The sequence below is a fragment of the Cynocephalus volans genome, chromosome 4 (genome assembly GCF_027409185.1).
Source record: "Cynocephalus volans isolate mCynVol1 chromosome 4, mCynVol1.pri, whole genome shotgun sequence".
Classification (NCBI taxonomy): domain Eukaryota; kingdom Metazoa; phylum Chordata; class Mammalia; order Dermoptera; family Cynocephalidae; genus Cynocephalus; species Cynocephalus volans.
The window spans coordinates 88,660,506-88,683,334 of NC_084463.1; the positions used below are offsets into that span (position 1 = coordinate 88,660,506).

Consider the following 22,829-nt stretch of genomic DNA (forward strand, 5'->3'; position numbering starts at 1 on the left):
TTCTTGTGTAAAAAATTATATATTTTTATTCCATTAAAAAATTTAGTAATAATTGGAGTTTCAAGATGGCGGCGGCTGCAGCGGCTGGCGTGGAGTAGCTGAGGTGGAAAAGGTGGCCACTGGGCCTCAGGCAGCCGGGAAACTTGTGGACCTTCCTCTCGCCATCTCTTAAGGGAGGACTGCTGCTGCTGGCCGGTCATGGGGGCTCAACGCCACTTTGCCCCCGGCAGGAGAGGCTGCCTCATTTACAGGCAACAGCTTTGAAGTGTGGAGCAGGAAAAGAACTGATTCTTAGCTGCAAAAGCGAGTCTTGAAACAGGGAACACGGCGCCAGGGCTGCTGTGGATGCAGCCAGGATCCCGGAGGCTGGGGCCGCACTGAAGGCGGCCAGCTGCCCTATTCAGGATTCGAGGTTTCAGGCCGGCATTAAAGAAGATTCCTGGGAGCGCCCGAGCGGCGCCGCGACTGAACAGCCCGAGGCGGCAGCGCCGAGAACACGGAAGGCAACAAACCAGAGACAGAGCGAGCGCCCGACCTGGCACAGCACTGTGAGTGATCCCTGGCACAGCTCTGTTCGGGGAGTGGATGCCCACGCGGCTTCCGCCTGCACCGCCAGGCCACTCACTGCCCCGGTGCTGCCTCCATTTTCCCAGGTGCGGGCAGCTCCGCCCTGCTCGGCCATCACTGAGCCCATTTGCTTGGCCTGGCGCGGGGCTTTCCGGACCCTGCGGGCCGGCCTCCTCTCCCACTCCCTCCGCGGTTCTCTGGCGGGGCTGGGGGTGTGGGGCGTCCCGACCAGTGTTGGGAGGGCTAGGAAGTACGGGCGGCCGACTGTCACTCCACCACACCCTGGACTCCGGCCCCGGTAAACTTCCTGTTACTGGGAGGCAGATACCATCTCTGCGACCACCAGTTTGGAAAAAAGCCTAACGAATTTCTGGTTGGGAATAGTGTGGTAGGAGAGTTCCCAGGTCCGCTTGAACCTGCCGGAGAGCAGGCTGCAGGCGGGCACTAGACTCGGTTTATACCGGGGGGATACAAAGGTGAACAAGACCCGAGAAAGATCTACACAGTGCTACAAAGGCATCCAGAGAGACCGGTCGTCTGTGCCTAGCAGAAACCTGGTAGACTTCCTGGGCGAGGCGGTGCTGAGCAGGGTCTTGAAGGCCCAGCTGATAGACGAGGGGTGCAGAAGACACACCCCAGCCCAGCACAGTGTGCACAGAGGGGGGAGACGTGCGGCCAGGGAGGCGGAGACTCGACAGAAACCACACACCCGGTGGGGTCGCCACTGCACGATCTAACAGCCTGGGCCAGAGCACACGGAACGGGGAGAAGTCCTGTACAGAAAGTGAAAGCTCAACAGAGATCACACACCCTGTGGTACGTGATCCACCAGCCCAGCAGAGTACAAGCTGACCAGAAAGGTGGATCCCCGGAGAAGCCCAAGACCCGAGGCAACCACACACACACAAGACACTAGAGGCCAACTGAGCAGTCACGGCGGGAGCCATACCAAATTGGCAACCACAGCAACATCCTAGTTAGTCATTAGTCTCAAACCGGTGGACTGTGAAACCCCCTGCCACAATGAATAAACACCAAAAAAAAGACACCAGAAATACAAAAAATCAAGAAAGTACACCACCAAAAGTTAATAAATCTCATACTCTAGATCCTATAGAACAAGAAGCCCTTGAAATAACTGACAAGGAATTTCGAGTGATAATTCTAAGGAAACTGAATGAGATACAAGAAAACTCAGCTAGACATCATGATGAAATGAGGAAAAGTATACAGGATCTGAAAGAGGAAATGTACAAGGAAATCAATGTCCTGAAAAAAAATGTAGCAGAACTTGCTGAACTGAAGAAGTTATTCAGCGAAATAAAAAACACAACGGAGAGTTTAACCAGCAGGCTTGTCGAAGTTAAAGAGAGAACCTCTGAACTTGAAGATGGGCTGTTTGAAATAACACAAGCAGACAAAAAGAAAGAAAAAAGAATCAAGGACATGGAAGAAAATCTGAGAGAGATATCAGACAACCTCAAGCGCTCAAATATCCGAGTCATGGGTATTCCAGAAGGGGAGGAAAATGGAGATTCCATTGAAAACATATTCAACAAAATAGTGGCAGAAAACTTCCCAGGTATAGGAAAAATCACACATCTTCAGATCCAGGAAGCTCAACGATCTCCAAACGTATTCAACCCAAAAAGGCCTTCTCCAAGGCATGTCATAGTCAAATTGGCAAAACTCAGAGACAAAGAGAGAATCTTAAAAGCTGCAAGAGAGAAGCGTCAAATCACCTATAAGGGAGCCCCAATCAGGTTAACATCAGACTTTTCATCACAAACCCTAAAAGCTAGAAAGGAATGGGATGATATTTTCAAAATACTAAAGACAAAGGTTGCCAGCCAAGAATACTCTACCCTGCAAGGCTATCCTTCCGAAATGAGGGGCAAATAGTATATTTCTCAGACAAACAAAAACTGCGGGAGTTCACTACCACAAGACCACCCTTACAAGAAATCCTCAAGGGAGTACTGGGTTTGGTTCCTGAAAAATAACTACCACTGCCATAAAAACCCAAGAAAAATCTAAACCCACTAGTACAATAAAAATGGCATTCATGAAGAGAAAACAAGCTAACAAAAACACTATCTACAACCTAAGGAACCAACAAACAAAGAAACCAAACAGTAAATCAGAAAGCAAGGAACAAAAGACACCTAAGACAACCAAACAACCAATAAAATGCTAGGAATAAATCAACACCTTTCAATAACAACTCTTAATGTTAAAGGCTTAAATTCCCCAATTAAAAGACACAGACTGGCTGACTGGATCAAAAAGCAGGACCCAACTATATGCTGCCTACGAGAGACCCACCTCACCCATAAAGATTCACACAGACTAAGAGTGAAAGGATGGAAAAAGATTTACCATGCAAACAGAAAAGAAAAACGAGCTGGAGTGGCTATTCTTATATCTGACAAAATAGACTTTAAACTAAAAACCATAAAAAGAGACAATGAGGGACACTACTTAATGATAAAAGGACTGATCCATCAAGAAGACATAACAATCATAAATATGTACGCACCCAATGTTGGAGCAGCCAGATTTATAAAACAAACTCTATTAGACCTAAAGAAGGAAATAGACACTAATACCATAATAGCAGGGGACCTGAACACTCCACTGTCAATATTAGACAGATCATCTAGGCAAAGAATCAGTAGAGAAACACAAGATCTAAACAAGACTCTAGACCAATTGGAATTGGCAGATATCTACAGAACATTCCACCCAACAACCTCAGAATATTCATTCTTCTCATCAGCACATGGATCATTCTCCAGGATAGATCACATATTAGGTCACAAATCAAGTCTCAATAAATTCAAAAAAATTGGAATTATCCCATGTATCTTCTCAGACCACAATGGATTAAAACTAGAAATTAATAACAAACAAAACTCTGGAAACTATACAAACACATGGAAATTAAACAGCACTCTACTTAATGACATATGGGTCCAAGAAGAAATCAAGCAGGAAATCAAAAAGTTTATTGAAACTAATGAAAACAATGATACATCATACCAAAACCTGTGGGATACTGCAAAAGCAGTATTGAGGGGAAAATTTATTGCATTAAATGCTCACTTCAGAAGAATGGAAAGATGGCAAGTGAACAACCTAACACTTCACCTTAAAGAACTAGAAAAACAAGAACAATCCAATCCTAAAGTTAGCAGACGGAAAGAAATCATTAAGATCAGAGCAGAACTGAATGAAATTGAAAACCAAAAAACAATTCAAAAGATCAACGAATCAAAAAGTTGGTTTTTTGAAAAGATAAATAAAATTGACAAACCATTAGCATGGCTAACAAAAAAAAGAAGAGAGAAGACTCAAATAACAAAAATTAGAAATGAAAAAGGCGATATTACAACTGATTTATCTGAAATACAAGGAATCATTCGAGACTACTATAAACAACTATACGCCAACAAATTTGAAAATCTGGAGGAAATGAATAATTTCTGGACACACACAAGCTCCCAAAACTGAACCGTGAAGACGTAGAAAATTTGAACAGACCAATAACAATAAAGGAGATTGAAGCTGTTATCAGAAGGCTCCCAACAAAGAAAAGCCCAGGACCAGATGGATTCACAGCAGAATTTTACCAAACATTCAAAGAGGAATTGACACCGATTCTTTACAAACTATTCCAAAAGATTGAAACGGACGCAAATCTCCCAAACTCATTCTATGAAGCAAACATCATCCTGATACCAAAACCAGGTAAAGATATAACCAAAAAAGAAAACTACAGGCCGATATCCTTGATGAATATAGATGCAAAAATCCTCACTAAAATACTAGCAAACAGAATACAGCAACACATACGAAAAATTATTCATCACGATCAAGTGGGATTCATTCCAGGGATGCAAGGTTGGTTCAACATACGCAAATCAATAAATGTGATACACCATATTAATAAACTCAAACACAAGGACCATATGATCATCTCTATAGATGCTGAAAAAGCATTTGATAAAGTTCAGCACTCATTCATGACAAAGACCCTCTATAAGTTAGGTATAGAGGGAAAGTATCTCAACATAATTAAAGCCATATATGACAAACCCACTGCCAATATCATCCTGAATGGGGAAAAGCTGAAAGCTTTTCCTTTAAGAACAGGCACTAGACAAGGATGCCCACTCTCACCACTCCTATTCAACATAGTGTTGGAAGTACTAGCCAGAGCAATCAGAGAAGAGAAGGAAATAAAGGGCATCCAGATTGGAAAAGATGAAGTCAAACTGTCCCTGTTTGCAGATGACATGATCCTATATATCGAACAGCCTAAAACCTCTACAAAAAAACTCTTGGAATTGATAAATGATTTCAGCACAGTAGCAGGATACAAAATCAACACACAAAAATCAGTAGCATTTCTTTTCTCCAATAGTGAACATGCAGAAGGAGAAATCAAGAAAGCCTGCCCATTTACAATAGCCACCAAAAAAATAAAATACTTAGGAATTGAGTTAACCAAGGAGGTGAAAAATCTCTATCATGAGAACTACAAACCACTGCTGAGAGAAATTAGAGAGGATACAAGAAGATGGAAAGATATTCCATGCTCTTGGATTGGAAGAATCAACATAGTGAAAATGTCCATACTACCCAAAGTGATATACAAATTCAACGCAATCCCCATCAAAATTCCAAAGACATTTTTCTCAGAAATGGAAAAAACTATTCAGACATTTATATGGAACAATAAAAGACCACGAATAGCCAAAGCAATGCTCAGCAAAAAAAATAAAGCTGGAGGCATAACACTACCTGACTTTAAGCTATACTACAAAGCTATAATAACCAAGACAGTATGGTACTGGCATAAAAACAGACACACTGACCAATGGAATAGAATAGAGAATCCAGAAATCAACCCACACACTTACTGCCATCTGATCTTTGACAAAGGCACCAAGCCTATTCACTGGGGAAGGGACTGCCTCTTCAGCAAGTGGTGCTGGGATAACTGGATATCGATATGCAGGAGAATGAAACTAGATCCATACCTCTCACCGTATACTAAAATCAACTCAAAATGGATTAAGGATTTAAATATACACCCTGAGACAGTAAAACTTCTTAAAGAAAACATAGGAGAAACACTTCAGGAAATAGGACTGGGCACAGACTTCATGAATACGACCCCAAAAGCACGGGCAACCAAAGGAAAAATAAACAAATGGGATTATATCAAACTAAAAAGCTTCTGCACAGCAAAAGAAACAATTAAAAGAGTTAAAAGACAACCAACAGAGTGGGAGAAAATATTTGCAAAATATACATCTGACAAAGGATTAATATCCAGAATATATAAGGAACTCAAACAACTTTACAAGAAGAAAACAAGCAACCCAATTAAAAAATGGGCAAAAGAGCTAAGTAGGCATTTCTCTAAGGAAGATATCCAAATGGCCAACAGACATATGAAAAAATGCTCAGCATCACTCAGCATCCGGGAAATGCAAATCAAAACCACATTGAGATACCATCTAACCCCAGTTAGGATGGCTAAAATCCAAAAGACTATGAACGATAAATGCTGGCGAGGCTGCGGAGAAAAAGGAACTCTCATACATTGTTGGTGGGACTGCAAAATGGTGCAGCCTCTATGGAAAATGGTATGGAGGTTCCTTAAACAATTGCAAATAGATCTACCATACGACCCAGCCATCCCACTGTTGGGAATATACCCAGAGGAATGGAAATCATCAAGTCGAAGGTATACCTGTTCCCCAATGTTCATCGCAGCACTCTTTACAATAGCCAAGAGTTGGAACCAGCCCAAATGCCCATCATCAGATGAGTGGATACGGAAAATGTGGTACATCTACACAATGGAATACTACTCAGCTATAAAAACGAATGAAATACTGCCATTTGCAACAACATGGATGGACCTTGAGAGAATTATATTAAGTGAAACAAGTCAGGCACAGAAAGAGAAATACCACATGTTCTCACTTATTGGAGGGAGCTAAAAATTAATATATAAATTCACACACACACATACACACACACACACACAAACCGGGGGGGGGGGGGAAGAAGATATAACAACCACAATTATTTGAAGTTGATACAACAAGCAAACAGAAAGGACATTGTTGGGGGGGAGGGGGGAGGGAGAAGGGAGGGAGGTTTTGGTGATGGGGAGCAATAATCAGCTACAATGTATATCGACAAAATAAAATTAAAAATAAATAAATAAATAAATAAATAAATAAAATAAAAATAAATAAATAAATAGGCAATGTTAAAAAAAAAAAAATTTAGTAATATTTGAACAAACCGACTACGTGCTTGGTGCTATACCACTGTCTGTAAGAGAGACAAACATAAATAAAACCTGTTTCTGCACTCAAAGGAGCTTAACAGTTTGACTTGGAGGAGTGGGCATGGAGATATGATTATAAATAACACAAATGAGAGAAAGTCGGAGTCAAAAACATGCTAAGTGTGGGATGGATGTGAAACTTTCTTTTGTCCCAAGTAGAATCACTTGATATTTAAGAAGTTTAAACAACTCAGAAAAATGGTATTTATATTTGGAAGATGTTTTCTGTATTTTATACATGGCCCGGAATATTACACATTATATTTCACTCTTTGAACATAGTTTAAAATCTTACAAAAGAGCAAATAATAATAACCTCCTATATATAAGTAGAATTTACTCTATTTACTCTATTATCTTGCTAGAAGCTTTACATACATTATCTCATTTAATCCCCACAGGGGTCTTTCCAGATGTATATATATATATATATACTAAGTCTTATTTTACAAAAGAGGGAGCTGAAACTAAGACTTAAGTGACTTGCTAATAATTGGAAGTTGTAGAATTTGCCCCTGGGCTATGTGATTCCAGAGCCCATGCTTTTGCCATTATACCATTTGAGATAGCCTTATGCACACAAATGCAAACATATATACACATATGTTCTTTGGAGAGAAATGTAGCAAGCATTGCTACCTGGCCTGTGTACATGTTGACCCTTCTGCATGAACATGCTATTTCCATGACTTTCTGCATAATTGGCTTCTTGTCATCTCATAGGTCACATCTTAAATGCCACCTCCTGACTTTCCATATTTGCCATTGTAGAATAATAAGTATCAGACTTCTCCCACTATCGATGACAATGAAACTGAACAAAATATATGCAGCAAATGTTATCAGGCATTTGGACATTAGAAATCACTGCACTGTGAGACTTAACAGAACAGAAACTCCTAAAATGAGTTGGGAAGATGAGCACAAACAGAGAACAGAAGACTTGCTAAGTGGAAGAAACAAATATTAGAGTTTGAGGCTGCTGAGGTGGCTGAAATTTGTGGGTCAGGGTACTAGAGAAGAGGATACTGTGTAGAAAAGGAGCTTCAGAAATACGCATACAGAACCTTTTGGGTCTTTGAATACTAAGCTACATATATGCAGGATGAGACTCGACAAGCCCCTGCAGAGGAAAATTTCTGGGGTTGAGAGCTAAACAAAAATTCCAGAGGTCACGCAGTTCTTGAAGATGTTGTAGTTCCAACCATTTAGAGAGAAGCAATCTCACTGAATACTGAATTGAATTTAGTGAAAACATCAAAAAGGTCACATTTCAGTATTAAAGATCATGCCCTGGAGTGAGGGCAATTCTAGACCCACTCTAATAAAGTATAGAACCAAGCCATAAAAGGATCAAGATGATCTGCTATTAACTTAACTTCCTGCTGAAATAAAACTCCACATTCTTTAAAAGAAAATAACATTATCTAAACTTTACAAATTAGCTGTTACAATGTCCAATATAAAATAAAAAATTAATAGATATGAAAAAAGAGGGAAAACATGATTCATAATCAGGAAGAAAAACCATCAATAGAAATAGTCTCAGAGATGACATGAATGTTGGAATAAGCAGACAAAGACTTTAAGAAAAGTATAATAAATATGTTAAGGATTCCTCTATGTAAAGGAAAAGATGGACACGATGACTAAAGAGATGAGGAATTTCAGAAATTAAAACTATAAAACCAAATGGAAATTCTAGAACTGAAAAATACAAGATCTGAAATTAAAAACTCATTGGGTGGGTTTAAGAGAAGATTGAACCCTGCAGAAGAAAGGAGCAATGATCTTGAAGACGAACCAAAAGAAACTATAAAAATTGAAGCACAGATAAAAGAAAGGTTGAAAATATAAATAAACGGAGCCTTATTGACCCGTGGGACAATATTAGATGGTGTAATGTATGTGCAGTTGAGACCCTGAAGAATGTGAGAAAGAGATCGAAACACATTTTTGAAAATATAACGGCAAAAAGTTTCCAAATTTGCCAAATGTAAATGTTACCATCTAAATGAAGCTTTTCCTGGCTTCTTTTTTTAAAAGTCCCCACTCCCCCATGGTGGTCCTAGCTCACCCCCTTCCCTACCAGTGGAGAGAAGATTAAAACTACTTTTGGTCTGATGAGAGGGAAGAGTTATGAGGGAGCCAGGGAGCTAAACACACTATGAACCCCGATTTCTATCCAGATCCTTAATCCCTAAGTCATATTCATGGGAGAAAGATGATGAAATTCTCCCCTTTAATTTGTGGGATACATGAGTTCAATAATTTGTATCCTGCTTTCCATTTGGAATTGTTGGAGACAGCAGCCTGTATGGGGTGGAATAGAATAGAGATCGTCATATGGGCCAGGATGGGCCATGGCATTAGGCGGAGACCCAAGACAGACCCCCAAAGCTTCCCAGTGTCCTACAGTGATACGGAAAGGCACTCAAAACCCCTTGTTCCTCCTACATCCCCCCAAAACTGAAAGAGCTAAGGGTTCAAGAGGGTGTTCATGGTCATGGCAAGGGAATACAGCCAGATAGCAGCTGGACCACACAACAAGAGCAGGCCAGTAGACCACTGTCAGCTCAGCTGATGCCCACTTGGACGGACAATAACACCTGAGAAATCTTGTCCCCTTCAGCAGATGCCAGTGAAAAATAAAGAACAAACATCAAGTACTAGGTCCCCCTGCCACAGATCCCCTTGGAACTTAGATGCAACCCTGGGGAAAAGGGGCAGCTGGAAATCCTGAATTCTAAAATTTAATTCTGAAATGATTGGGAAATCACTAACTTTGACTGAGTTTACCTATGAGGCACTGGATCAGATTTTCCGCTATCAGGCAGATGGGGTAACAGTTACAGAAAAAAATACTGTTATATTTCTACAGACCGGTTTTTGATTCAGATCTAATCCTCTGTCTAAACACATGAATATATTTATAAAGAAATAATTCTGATGAAGGATTTGGTCCCAATTTGACACTACTTGCATGTTTGACTCCTGGGCAGTGGCAATTTTTCTAGTTCTCAGTAAAATAATGATTTTTAAGGTCCCTCCCAGTTTCAATTTCTATAATTGAAGACATAATTACAGCTTCTTTCCTTGGTACCAGCTAGTTAACCATGTCACTGCTTAGGCTTCGGGTTTCAGACTCTGTACACAGAAAAGGAACATGATTCACTCAAACACCAACTTCTGTTATTCACATATTAAAGAGGCAAGGGCTAAGGGAAAACTTCCTCTTCACTCCTAGAGTTTCATTAATAAATGTCTCTAACAAATTTAAATTAATATGAAGAAAAGGCATAACAAATTTTACTATTTTAATGCGCTGGGAGGGGGGAAATTCATGGGGGGATCACAAGAGAGTAATGTCCCAATTTTCTATTGGGGTTCAGAGCTTATATACCCATCTGCATAGGAAAAGGGAGATGGGGGTGTAAGAGTAAATGAGTCTTAGGGGGGCTCAGTGGGCCTGGAGAACATACAACGGCCTAGGACAAAGTCTACTTGGCCTGCAGAGCAGACAATGAGTGGTGAATGATTCTCTTCAAAATACTGAAGGGGACTGAAATCGAAGACAATGGTCTGTGACAAAAGTCTGTCCAGGTGTGCTGACAGACTCCAGTCTTCCTTTCTGTGATATGAGTTAAGTTAATGAAAACTCAGGGGAAGGACCAGAGGTAATCATCTTCTTTGGCAGGTCCAGAGTTTAGGCAGATAAGGGAACAGCTTCATCCTGTGCTCTGGAGAGTGACAGAGGATTAAGAGACAGGATGGGGGGCGGGATGGGATCAGAGAGACATTGAGGCTACTTCTTTATTTCAGCATGTGAAAGCACCATATTTTGGGGAAACAGCTTTCTGCACCCCAACAAAGAGTAACTACATTATTGCCAACCCTCCAAGAAAGAGGATAGGTGATGTTGACACAGGTGGGATAATGCGGAAAAGACATTTAGCTCTGGTAGTGTTTTTCCTCTTTCATTAAAAATCCATTATCTCCGCAGGCACAGATGATGACTCCGGCCAGCAGGGCTGGGATGCTAGTTCCATCCGAGGCAGCCCTCTGCTGGTCAGGTGGGGCCATATCGTCGTACCACGGTCTGAAAACAATATGGAAAAAAATCATTTGAATCTTGTGCTCTTCATCTTTTTTATCCCTTGATAATCCTGTTCATCAGAGAGAGGGAGGGAGGAAGGGGAATGGGGGGGGGAGAGAGAGAGAGAGGCAGGGGGGGAGGGGTGAATGGAGGAGGGGAGGGAGGGAGGGAGGAAGAGAGACTCTAGCAGCAGGATTCCAGGCCAGGCAGCGTCATTCAGTTTTGGTTGTTCATTTTTTCCTTACTCAGTGTTGGAGGCGAAAGCCCAGGGTCAGAGGACTTGGATCTGTACCAGCCCTGCTGCTTATGAGCCAAGTGACCTTGAACAACTCAGTAACCTCTCTGAACATCATTCTCTCATTAATTCAGTATTCATTATTTACTGAAGACTTACTATGTTCCAAACCATGTGTTAGGCTCTGAGGGAATATGAAGATGAGAGGGATGTCATACTTGCCCTAAACTGCTCACAATCTGGCGGGAGACACAGGGCTTATTTCACAGTGATCAATCTGGGAGGTGCTATGTGAACACCTGGGAGATTCCTGGGCCCCTGTTCCTGACACAACTGCCATTCTTGGTGGTGAGCACTATGCTGCTGTGATGCCTGATGAGGCAGCTAAATCTCTACTTTTGAGGCAGGTTGCAAAAGTTAGTCCAGCTGCGTGATCTTGGACAAGTCATCTAACTCCTCTGAGCCTCTCTCCTCTTTCCACTACCCAAAACAGTCAAGTCCTTTCTCCTGGTGCCCTATGGACAATGCCCTCACCTCCATTCTAGCACTCACCATGGTGGTTTGTAGTAGTTGTTTGCCTCTCTCCTTAGGCTCTGAGCAACTTGAAGGCAGGGCCATGTCAGTCTCATTCACAGCTTTATCCCCTGCTCCTAACATAGTGTCTAGCACTTAGCAGGTGTGCAACTGACGTCTGATGAAGGGATGAATGAACATATGCATGAAATGTGAAGCAGGGAATGACTTCTTTGAACTCCATGTATTGTGGCTGCTGCTTTCTGGGTACAGCAGGAATTTCTCATCCAATCATGGTACTTTAATCTCCTTTACAGTAATATCTGCCATTTATTGAATGCCTACTATGTGTCAGGCAATTCTCTGTTGAATCTCTTTGTCTATCTACTTTTCTCCTCACAACAGTCATTTGCAGTAGCTGACATTATACCTGTTTTTCACTCCAGATGAATTTCATAGCAATTAAAAAACTCATCCAAAGTCTCAGAGTTGGGAAGTGACACAGCAAGATTCCAACCCAGGTGTTCTGACTCCAAAGCGCTTTGCTTTCCTCTAAGCAAGCTGCCTCTCTAGGGCTCTCAGAGCCAGCTGGGTCCAGAGAGCTAGCCCCACCCCTGCCACTCCTCCAGGAGGACAGATGTGGCCTGCCACGAGGAGCCCACAGCATGCAAAGACCTATGTCCAGGTGGTGCTCAGGGACACTTTCCTGGCTACCGCAGGGTCAGTAGGGGGTTGGGAAGCAGTCTTTGCAATGTGTGGGGCCTCTGTAAGAATAAGCCAGTGAGCACCCAGCACTTTGTGCGGCTAGATGTTCCCTTGCTCCTACTATTATCAGTCCAGCCTCCTTATGTGAATGTTTGTCATTCCCTCACTCTTTCAACAACATTACCCTCTTTCTGTGCCCTTAACGACTGAGGGTGGATCAGTGCAGTCTCCATCGTGTGCACTTGCTATTGGTCAACCAGCACCCCCATGCGGAACCCAGAAGGGCAAGAAGGGCAGTTTTTCCTTCTCATTCAAGGACCCACCAAGGTCCAGTGTTGGCCAGGCAAGTGTCAGTGTCTCTTCTACTCTGCTTAGCTCCCAGGGCGTGCTGAGCCTTTGTCCTTTATGCTCATGAATGTCCTGAGCATCCTTTGGGAGCCTCTCCTGTCCTCCCTCATAGTGCCCTGTAGTCTCAAACTTCTAAACTTTCCTGCTCAGCCTTAAATTCCCTGGACCCCTAGGCTCCACCCTTTTTTTCTCCTTGACCTTGGTCTTGAGTTGTCATTCATTACGTATTGTGGAGCTGAGGCTAATAGCCTGTTAACATCACCCTCCCCAGAGAAGCACATGACTAAGAAAGGGTGAGTGAAGTGACCACATGCTGTGACCACAATCCCTCAGGATTGTGCTGAAATGGCCTCTACTTCTTTTGCATACCTCAAGTTGCATTGTGAAAGTCTCCCTTGTGTTCTCATAACTTGGTGTAGACTGGGGCACCAGGAGGAGGACGGTTACATGCCATGCCCCTGAAAGAGGGTTGGGGAAACTAAAGCATCCTGCCATCCATTTATCGAGCCCTTCGTCTGTACACACACTCTACAAAGACAGTGAAGGCAAGGCCCTGTCCTTATGACTCTCTCTGTTCTTAAGACACTGGGGGCCTGATCTCGGAGACAGTTTTAAACCACATATTCCATAAAGTCAGTCTTGACAGAGCCTAAATTTCAGGTGCAAGTCACTGTAAGAGCACAGAGGAAGGAGAGAATAGTGTTGAGGCTGAGCAGGGGGAGGCTTCAGTGATGAAGATGACTTTACCACAGAGAACTTGTGGGGAAGGGCACCCAGGCGGTGAGAACAAGGGAAACAAAGGCATAGAAACTCACTAGTGCACGTGAAGACATTTCCGCTCGGGGATAAGGGTAGACTAGACACCCCGGCTCCGTACCTGCCACACCACTGGTGTGCTGAGTCTCTCCAGGGCACAGACCTTGCGTGTTTTGCTCATCCACAGACAACCAGAATCCAGTGCAGCGCCTGGCATACAGAATGTTCTCAATAAATGCTCAGTTGAAAAAGCCTTTTAATGAATAAATACATGAATGGAATTTAGACAAATTAATTTAGTTGTAGGGTGCTATTGTTTAAATATGCAGGTAACCATGCATGTAGTTTAAAGCCCAATCTCTCCTAGTCTCATCTGTCCCTGCATGTGCGTACCCCACCCTTGCCCCTACCACTCTTCTCACTGACCAAGTTCCCACCCCTGCACTCACAGCACGTGGTCACTTCATTCACATTTCCCTGGTCACATGCTTCTTTGGGGAGGGTGGTGGTGGCAGGGGCAGTAATGGTGGGTTACTCTGTAGGGTGGCACTGCACGATAAAGCTGGGGTATAGGATCCCTCCCCTAGGTAGCTCTGTTTTTAAATGTAAGCAAAATACATAGAAAGACACCAGGTTGGTTCTCAACCTTTGAAAGACCCCAGCTCAGTTTAGATCCAGGAGGCCATGCAAGAGGCAAGAAGAGTAGGCATCTCTCCTGTTCTAGCAACATGGAGCATGACTCCCACACCTCCCCATCTGTAAAATGGAAGAAGTGATGATTGATGACCAGTTTCCCAGGCATGATGATGATCATTAAATCCCATATGGACTTCTGTGAGAGGCACTGGCAACTTCATTTCAAAGAACTGTGTGTAAGCTGTTGGCTTTTTCCATTTGTTCCATGCATGGGAAATGAATTTGCAATCAGCTGTCCTCTCGGTCTAGCCATGAATTTCCACTGAGTGTGAGAATGTGTTCACAGCATTAGGAGGAGGCACCTGCGATGGCAGCACTGTCCACAGAGTCATCAGTGGGACCAAAGGCAGGAATTGGCCATTTAAATAGAAAGTACCAACAAGAGGATGAGCATAGACCTGTTAACTGATGACCAGAGAGAACCTGACTGTATCCTGAGCTTTGTACAAAAACAGTTCACTGCCTCCCTCCTCTGTTCCACCTGCCTGTCCTCTGCTGTAGTTGGCAGTTTCATGAAGCCCAGCAGGGAGCCCTTCTGCCTCAAAACGTTTGGAGTTAGAATTTCCATCATTACACTTGCAGAACCGGCTCAAACAACACCGGAGTGACAGTTATGATAGCCCCTCATTTATTAAGCATGTACCAAGCACTTTGCATGTGTTATCTCCAAGCCATATAACAACCCTTGTCATACTACAATCATTCCCACAGAGGGCACTGAAACTCAGACAAGTTAAGCAGTGAAGCAACTTGCCCAGGACCATGATAAACAGTGGAGCTGGGAATCAAATCTCACATCTGTCTGGTTCCAAAGCCTGTGGCTTCCCCACTGCACCATGATGCCTCCAGGGAGCAGAAGGGCCAGCTCCAGGATAAACCACCCACTGAACTCCTGCTATTTGCCTCGTGTAGTTGACAGAATAATGCCTCTGTCCCTTCCCACCACCACCAAAGATGGTCACATCCTAATCCCTGGAACCTGGGAATAGTTTACCTTACACAGAAAAAGGGACTTTTGCAGATGTGATTATGTTATGGAACTTGAAATGGTGAAATAATCCAGGATTATCTGGGTGGGCCCAGTGTAATCACAGGGTCCTTATAAGAGGGAGGCATGAAGGTCACAAAACAAGAAGACAATGAGATGAAGGAAGCAGAATCAGAGAGAGACTGGAAGGTGCTATGCTGCTGGCTTTGAAGATGAAGGACAAGGCCACCATCAAAGGAATGAGGCCAGCCTCTAGAAGCTGAAAGGGCTCTCCCCTAGAGCCGCCAGAAACAAGACAGCTCCGCTGACACCTCGATTTTAGTTTGTAAGACCCATGTTGTGACTTCTGACCTCCAGAACTGTAAGATAATAAATATATGTTACATAAGCCACTAAATTTGTGGTAATTTGTTACAGCAGCAATAGGAAATTAATCTATCCTGGAAAATATTACAAATTGCCAGATGACAAGAGGTGCCTCTAAGGTCACTGCTGGGCAGTAGTCACCATGAGAGTTAATGATTGTTCAAGCTCAAGAGAGACCAATGTCATTGGCCAGAATTGGTGGCTCCACAGGCCACGCTTCACAGGCATGACTACATGGTGCTTCCTCTGGGCTACAGCTTCAGCCCCTCCACTCTTCAGCTGTCAGGAACCTCCCAGTGTTAGACTTGGCTCTCTGCTATGACCCTGCCTCTCCCATCAAGGAGGGAGCCTGGTGCTGCTGTCTGATTTCCAGCACTGGCTCTGCCACCCCCTGCCTTTCCACCTTAGCTGGTGCTATGTCAGGCCAGGAACACCAGTCTTTGGAGAAAAAAAAAATCAAGTTAAAATAATCATCCTCACAGGCTGTGCCGTATGCATAGTAACTGCAGTCACAGACTCAAGGCCAGTGTCATAACATCTCAGCCTTGTGGAGCTTATCTGTAAATTGAGGATAGGAACACATACTTCATGGAGTTGTTGGGGGAGAAAATCACATGATTTATGCAGAAGACACCGCACAGTGTCAGGCACAAAGTCAATGCCCCGGAAATGACGCTATGATTGTTAGGATTATACACTTTAAACATGAGTCAAGGATGTGGATCCTAAAGTGAGCACAGGTTTATTTTTTTTTTTTTTTTTTTTTTTTATGTTTAATTCTGCAAATTTTATTGTTTGGGATTTTACATTTTTACATTTACTTTTTTTTTTTTTTTTTTTTTTTTTTTTTTTTTTACATTTTATTTTGTCGATATACATTGTAGCTGATTAATGCTCCCCATCACCAAAACCTCCCTCCCTTCTCCCTCCCCTCCTCCCCCCCAACCATGTCCTTTCTGTTTGTTTGTTGTATCAACTTCAAATAATTGTGGTTGTTATATCTTCTTACCCCCCCCCCGTTTGTGTGTGTATGTGTGTATGTGTGTGTGTGAATTTATATATTAATTTTTAGCTCCCACCAATAAGTGAGAACATGTGGTATTTCTCTTTCTGTGAGCACAGGTTTAACAGCCATGCAGGTATTTGGAAAGCATCTCTTCCCTCATGTTGGGCACTGCACTGCAATGTGGAATTACAGAATTGCAGTGCTGCCTTGCTCTGCGATACAGAATTAAATCTGGATTTATATTCTTCTACCCACGGCTTGTGGCTTTATTGTTCTTCTTTTTATGTTAATCATTAGAAAGTCAATATTTTTAAAAGTATTATATTTTGGAGATTGCTGAATTATTTGAGGCTATGAAGGGATTTTGTGGGAAACAGGTCTAGGAAAATCTGGTAAGCAGAAAACAAGGAGAAGATGGATTCGGTGTTACAGACATTTGAACTGCTGTGGGACTCTAAATTCTGAAAGTTAGGATTCTGCCATATGAGAAATGTCCATGTGACTTCAAATATTCAAAGTTCCATAAGCATCCTTTTTCTGAGGACTGAGTTACACATGTGCATTCAATTCCCTGGGCCCCCTGACTCTAGGCTAACTGATCAGTGAAGCCTACCACTGGGCACTTGTGAGTACCTGGTACATATCCTGCTGGGTGCTATGAATGGACTAAAATGCCATGCACTCTCCTAAGGAGCTCTTGATCTAGTGAGAAAAAGGTCATATGAAGGCAGGAGAATTAAATAGCATCAAAAGAAACATCACATGGCAGAAATTCTATCCTTAGCAACATTAGTGGGTGCCTGCTATAGGGACTGACATTTATTGAATATTCGTTATGATCCAGGCATTTTATCCCCATGACCTATTTAACTCACACATTCACCCTCTGCCCATTGCCACATCACATCCCATCAATATAATAGCGGGCACTTCTTAAGAACAAGGATATTCTCATACATAACCACAGGGCAGTTACCATATTCAGGAAACTTAACATTTATAAAATATTTTTATAGTCTCTATTTCATTTATGTAATCTAATGTACAGTTTATACTCCAATTTTGTTAATTGTTCTTATAATATCATTTATGGCATTTCCCTCTCTCCAGTCCAGGATCCAGTATTGCATTTAATTGTCATGTCTCTTTAGTGTCCTTTAATATGAGAAAATATCTCAGCCTCTTTGTCTGTCTTGATATTAAAGTTTTTAAAGAATACAGTCCAGGTATTTTGTAGAATTTTTTTTCAATTAGAGTTTGCCTAATGTTCTCTCAAGATTAGATTCTGATTATATATGCACTGCTGGAATACTGCTAAGGTAATGTGTTCTTTCATGACTATCACTTATAACCCGTCTGCCAGTCATTGGTGAGATTAATTTTGATAACCTGGTTATAATGTTCTTCAGTGTAGTTATTTTTCCTCCTGTCACTAATTAGCAATCTGTGAACTATAAAGTCCATATTTAAGTTTCATTAATTGGCTTGGTTATGTCCATTATGATGATTTCCCACATGAGGAGCTGATCCAGTATCATGCATGGCATCGAGCTGTCACTTCTTTAGTCTCCTTTAATCTGGAGGTAGCACAGAGCTCATGATCAGTCCCACTGTTCTTTCTGCTACAGCCTGCTTCCTACTCTCAGTCATGGAGAAAGAACGCAGCTAAATAAATAACTCTGAGCATAACCTTTCCTGGCATTGCAGAGGGGGTGCTATTTAGGTACTAGAGTAAGGCCAGTGCCTACATGGCATCTGAATAGCCAGGGCATTGTGTATCAGAACTAAGAGAAATAAATTATGTATTTGTCATACCTACTTGGGAACAAACCTGTATCTCAGAAGCTCATTTCTTTCCACTTGGCAGATATCTGTACTGCCACTGAAGAGAGCAGCCATACCAGAATTAATGATTAATGAAGTTTATAATTATGCTTTTGAAATTACTTGGTTATAAATCACCTATTTACTTCAGGGTTCCTAATCAGCATTGAAGACCTTCCATGATGTAACCCTGGTTGACCATTCCAGCCTCCACTCCACTGCTCCTCTCCCCACTGCAATTAAGCACTGTGAACTGCTCACCGATTCTGGAATCCCCTAGGTTTTCATTCATACTGCTCCAGAAGGCACCATCCTGCCTGCTCCCATTTCCCATTTCTGCTCCTTCCAAAGCCCGTGGTTTCATAAAAGGCAATCTATGACTTGATCTAGTGGTTCTCAGCCTCTAGTCTTGCTCCTGTCTGATCTGTTTGATACTTCTCACACACAAGCAGGATCAAATCAGTTCCCTGCTTAAGTCTCTTCAGGATGTAGTCCAGGCTCCTTACCAGGGTCTGCAAGGCCCTTCCTGTCTCCCAGGCCTACCTAGCCTCACTCCCCACCCACCTGCCACTCTGTACTCACAATGAAATTCTCTACATACTCTCCTCCCCGCTGGAGCTTCGTGTTTGCTATTTATGCTGTCCTCTCTGCTTAAAACACTCCCTACCTGCCCCACCACCTCCTTCCTCTGGGCAACTCCTACTCAGCCTTTAGGTCTCAGAGTAAACAGTATTTCCTCAAGGAGGCCCACCCTCACCCCTAGACTAGATCAGGTTCCATTACTGTATACCCTTAGAGCTGGTGATTCTTTGAACATTATTACACTCATCAGACATAACAGACCACTTGTGTGACATTTGTCTCTCCCACTCGACTGCAAGTGACATGGAGCAAGGCACTTGCCTGTCTTGTTCACTGCTGTATCTCCAGGGCCCAGAATGTGGCTAGCCAGATAGCCATCTACCCCCCTACCTATCCATCCAACAAAATATTTATTGAGCACCTACTACGTGGTGCTAAATAATGACTAATGATGCTAATCCATCTTGGAAGATTTTTGGGAGGGGGCATATTGAAACATAAAAAGTTTACTCGACATCCAAACATGTAACTTTTTTTCTTTTTATTTAAAAAATATACACACTTTATCTTGTAAACCACACCATTTATTTGTTTAATTTTTTTAAAGTTTTACGAAAGAAGAAACCAAGTCCTGTTAAGGTTTGTTATAGCCCAAACGTGGGACCTTGTTGATGTAGGATAGTGGCTAAAGTACAGAGTTCAGTACCAGGAGGGCTGGGTCAATTCCAAGCTTAACTACTGAGCTTAGCAGGCTGGAGCAAATGATTTAACTCCTTCAGCCTGCATTTTCTCACCTGTAAAATGTGTATAATAAGTGCTTTATCAGCCTCACGGGCTTTGGGGGGATTCATGAGATCATGAACATGTATTTGGTGAACCGTGAAGAGCAATACATAATGGTAAGAAAATATGATTATGAAGATGCTGATCAGGACCATTACGGGAGGGGAGAAGAGATATTTAACTGTAAAGTGTTCTACAAAATTCAGATACCGGATTAAGAAAAATGACAAATAGATACAGGGCAAGTGAAGGACGGAAGAAACATCTTAAGGGATAAAAAATGATAGAGGCATAATACTCTCCTCTATTTCAATAAACACAATGAATGAGCTGTACTTGGGAGTACAAAATCAGGACATCGTTGATGATTTAACAGCCTTTCCTAATCTCCTAAAGCAAATATCTAGATTCCAGATTCACGATGCCATAAAGCTGTTATTCCCTAAAAGAATTTGGGCCCCAATTGACGGAGACTGAAGAGAGGCTTGCACTTTGTCCTGTTTTGGAAACTCGTGGGTCATGCCAATCTGTTTGCAGAACTGCTCTGCTGATGTAGATGTTAACTGTAATCTCAGCCCCATTTGCTCATACCTGCCGAGGAAGTGATAGCTTCCCACTATCCAACTCTGCAAAGGCTCTGAAAGATGGGCTTATTGGGTTAGCGATACTTTGTATCACACACAGGATCCAGGAGCCACATCCAATCAAAGCAAAACCCTGGCAGGCCTGGTACCCAAGTGTCTGTCTCAGTCCAGTGCTCCTATTACAGCCACTGTGGGCTTGGATTCAGTGTAGGATTTGGGAGGAGAGACATGGTAGAAAAAGTTGATTTTTAAATCACAACAAAATACATAATCTGGGCACTCCTTAAAAAAGGGTCAGATAGCCAAACATGGTCCTTTGCCATTGCCCATTGGGCTTTGTGGACTTAGGAACTCCAAAGAAAAAAGTAGGTTCTATCACAATTTCAGAGCTCAAAGGCCCTGACCCCCTGTTCTCAACTCCTCTTCCCTTCTCCTGGGCAGGGCCCTCTTCTAGCTTCAACCTCTCTTCCCCAAAGCCTCCCACTCTGAATTTTTGATGAAACCAGCATAAGCTTGCAGAGTATGGAAGCACAAAGCTATTTAAGCATCACTAAGCACAATGCTTTGTGATGATCTGTTATGAACTGACCTCCTTCACTCTTCTGTGAACTCCAGGAGGGCAGACCACTGTCTTCTCTGTCCTGGTATCTCTGCTTCTATCTGGGTCTTGGAACCTAGTAAATATTCAGGATGTGGCAGTTGAATTGAATTAGAAATTGTTGAGCTTACCTCTCTTACTGCACAGTTGGGGAGAATGAGGTTCAGGGCAGGAGTGGAATGCAGGTCTGCCTTCTCAGTCCAGTGCTCGTTCTACTAAGGAATAGAAGCAGCACAGAGAGAGAGAGTTCAAGTCCTGGCTTCACTACTAAATTAGCTGCATAGCCTTAGGTTAATCAGGAACTTCTCAGACCCTCAGTTCCTTCACCTGCAAAATGGGATTAACTATCCCTATTTTCTGTAGGGTCTTTACAGATTAAAAATACTAAAGTAAGAGAAATAGGAACTGAATAAATTGTATGCATAATCATTATTACCTTCCACGTTCGTGTCTGATCACCAGATGTAGCCTCCTGACTCTTTTAGGAAAAGTAACTTGCCCCGCTCTCTTGATAGGTTCTTCCCCACCCTCAGGCTGGTAAGGTCCAGACCTGAGGTGCTTGATCCCTGAAGGCAGAAGATGACAGGAAGTGGTGGCTCCAGTTGATCTGTAGCCAGCATGGATTCTACATTTAAACTCCCTCACTTACCCTTCCAGTGTCAGCCCTGGTTCTGGCCAGTGACCTTGGATTTTCATCCCAGCCCCAGCATCTTGGAATTAAGAGTACTGGGAAACGTGAATTTCATGTATTCTCCCCTTGCCCACACTACAGAGATCCTTGATGTTAGGTCCTAAATTCCCTGCAAAATACATCCACTGACAGAATAACGCCCTGCTCCCAGAGGCAGCCCATCCCATTCCTGGTCAGCACTGACTGTAACCAGGTCTTCCTTTCATTGAATGAAAACAGCTGCCCTTGAAAATTCATCCATTGGTTCTAATTCTTCTTTCCACGGCCCCTGTCCTATTTGATGTCATAAGTGCCTAAAAGATGGTAGTCATTTCTCGCTTAAGTTATCTCTTTGGGATGCGGGACGGGAAATTGCGACGTAGCTTCACAGGGCACACATCATTTCAGTTTTACCTAAATGGGTGCCTTGTACCTGATAGGTCCTCAATAAACATTTGCTGAATGGACAAATAAATAAGTGAACCCCTGCAATGCATTTGATAATTCAATGTCACTTTACACTCACTATCTCCAATTCTCACATCAGCCTTGCCAGGAAGAAATTACTAGTCTCATCTCATAGACATTATCTTGCATGTAAAGAAGGATCCTCTCTTCTTCATCTTCATTTCATCTGTGATGTCATCTTCCTTTTAAAATTCAGATAAAAGTGTTTTTCCTTTAAAACTTCTTTAATAAAATCATTTTACTTTTCAAAAATTTGTTGGTACTTTTATTGAATTGAGCCAATAATTGGCTTTTTGCTTCGTAAGGAAGATTTCAGATTAATACAGTAGGCCCTGATCATCTGCAGTTTTACTTTCCACAGTTTCAGTCACCCATGCTCAACTGCAGTCTGAAAATATTAAACGGAAAATTCTGGAAATAAGCAACGCATAAGTTGAAATTGTGTGATGTTCTGAGTATTGTTATAATTGTTCTATTTTATTAATAACAATTGTTGTTAATCTCTTACTGTGCCTAATTTATAAATTAAACTTTACCATATTAGGTATGTGTGTATAGGAAAAAACATAGTATATGAAGGGTTCAGCATTGCCTGCAGTTTCAGGTATCCACTGGAGGTCTTGGAACATATCCCTTGTGGATAAGGGTGGACTACTGTAATGTGGGTTGCA

General features: G+C 42.4%; 1 long non-coding RNA gene across 1 annotated transcript; it reads right to left on the reverse strand.

The window, feature by feature from the left end:
• Positions 1-10,735: 10,735 nt before the first annotated feature.
• LOC134374759 (uncharacterized) lies at positions 10,736-21,224 on the reverse strand. The gene is made up of 3 exons (XR_010023342.1): positions 21,152-21,224; positions 13,715-13,803; positions 10,736-11,039 (listed from the first exon to the last, which is right to left on the reverse strand). It is a non-coding gene; the product is annotated as an uncharacterized LOC134374759 (long non-coding RNA).
• Between the last annotated feature and the right edge of the window lie 1,605 nt (positions 21,225-22,829).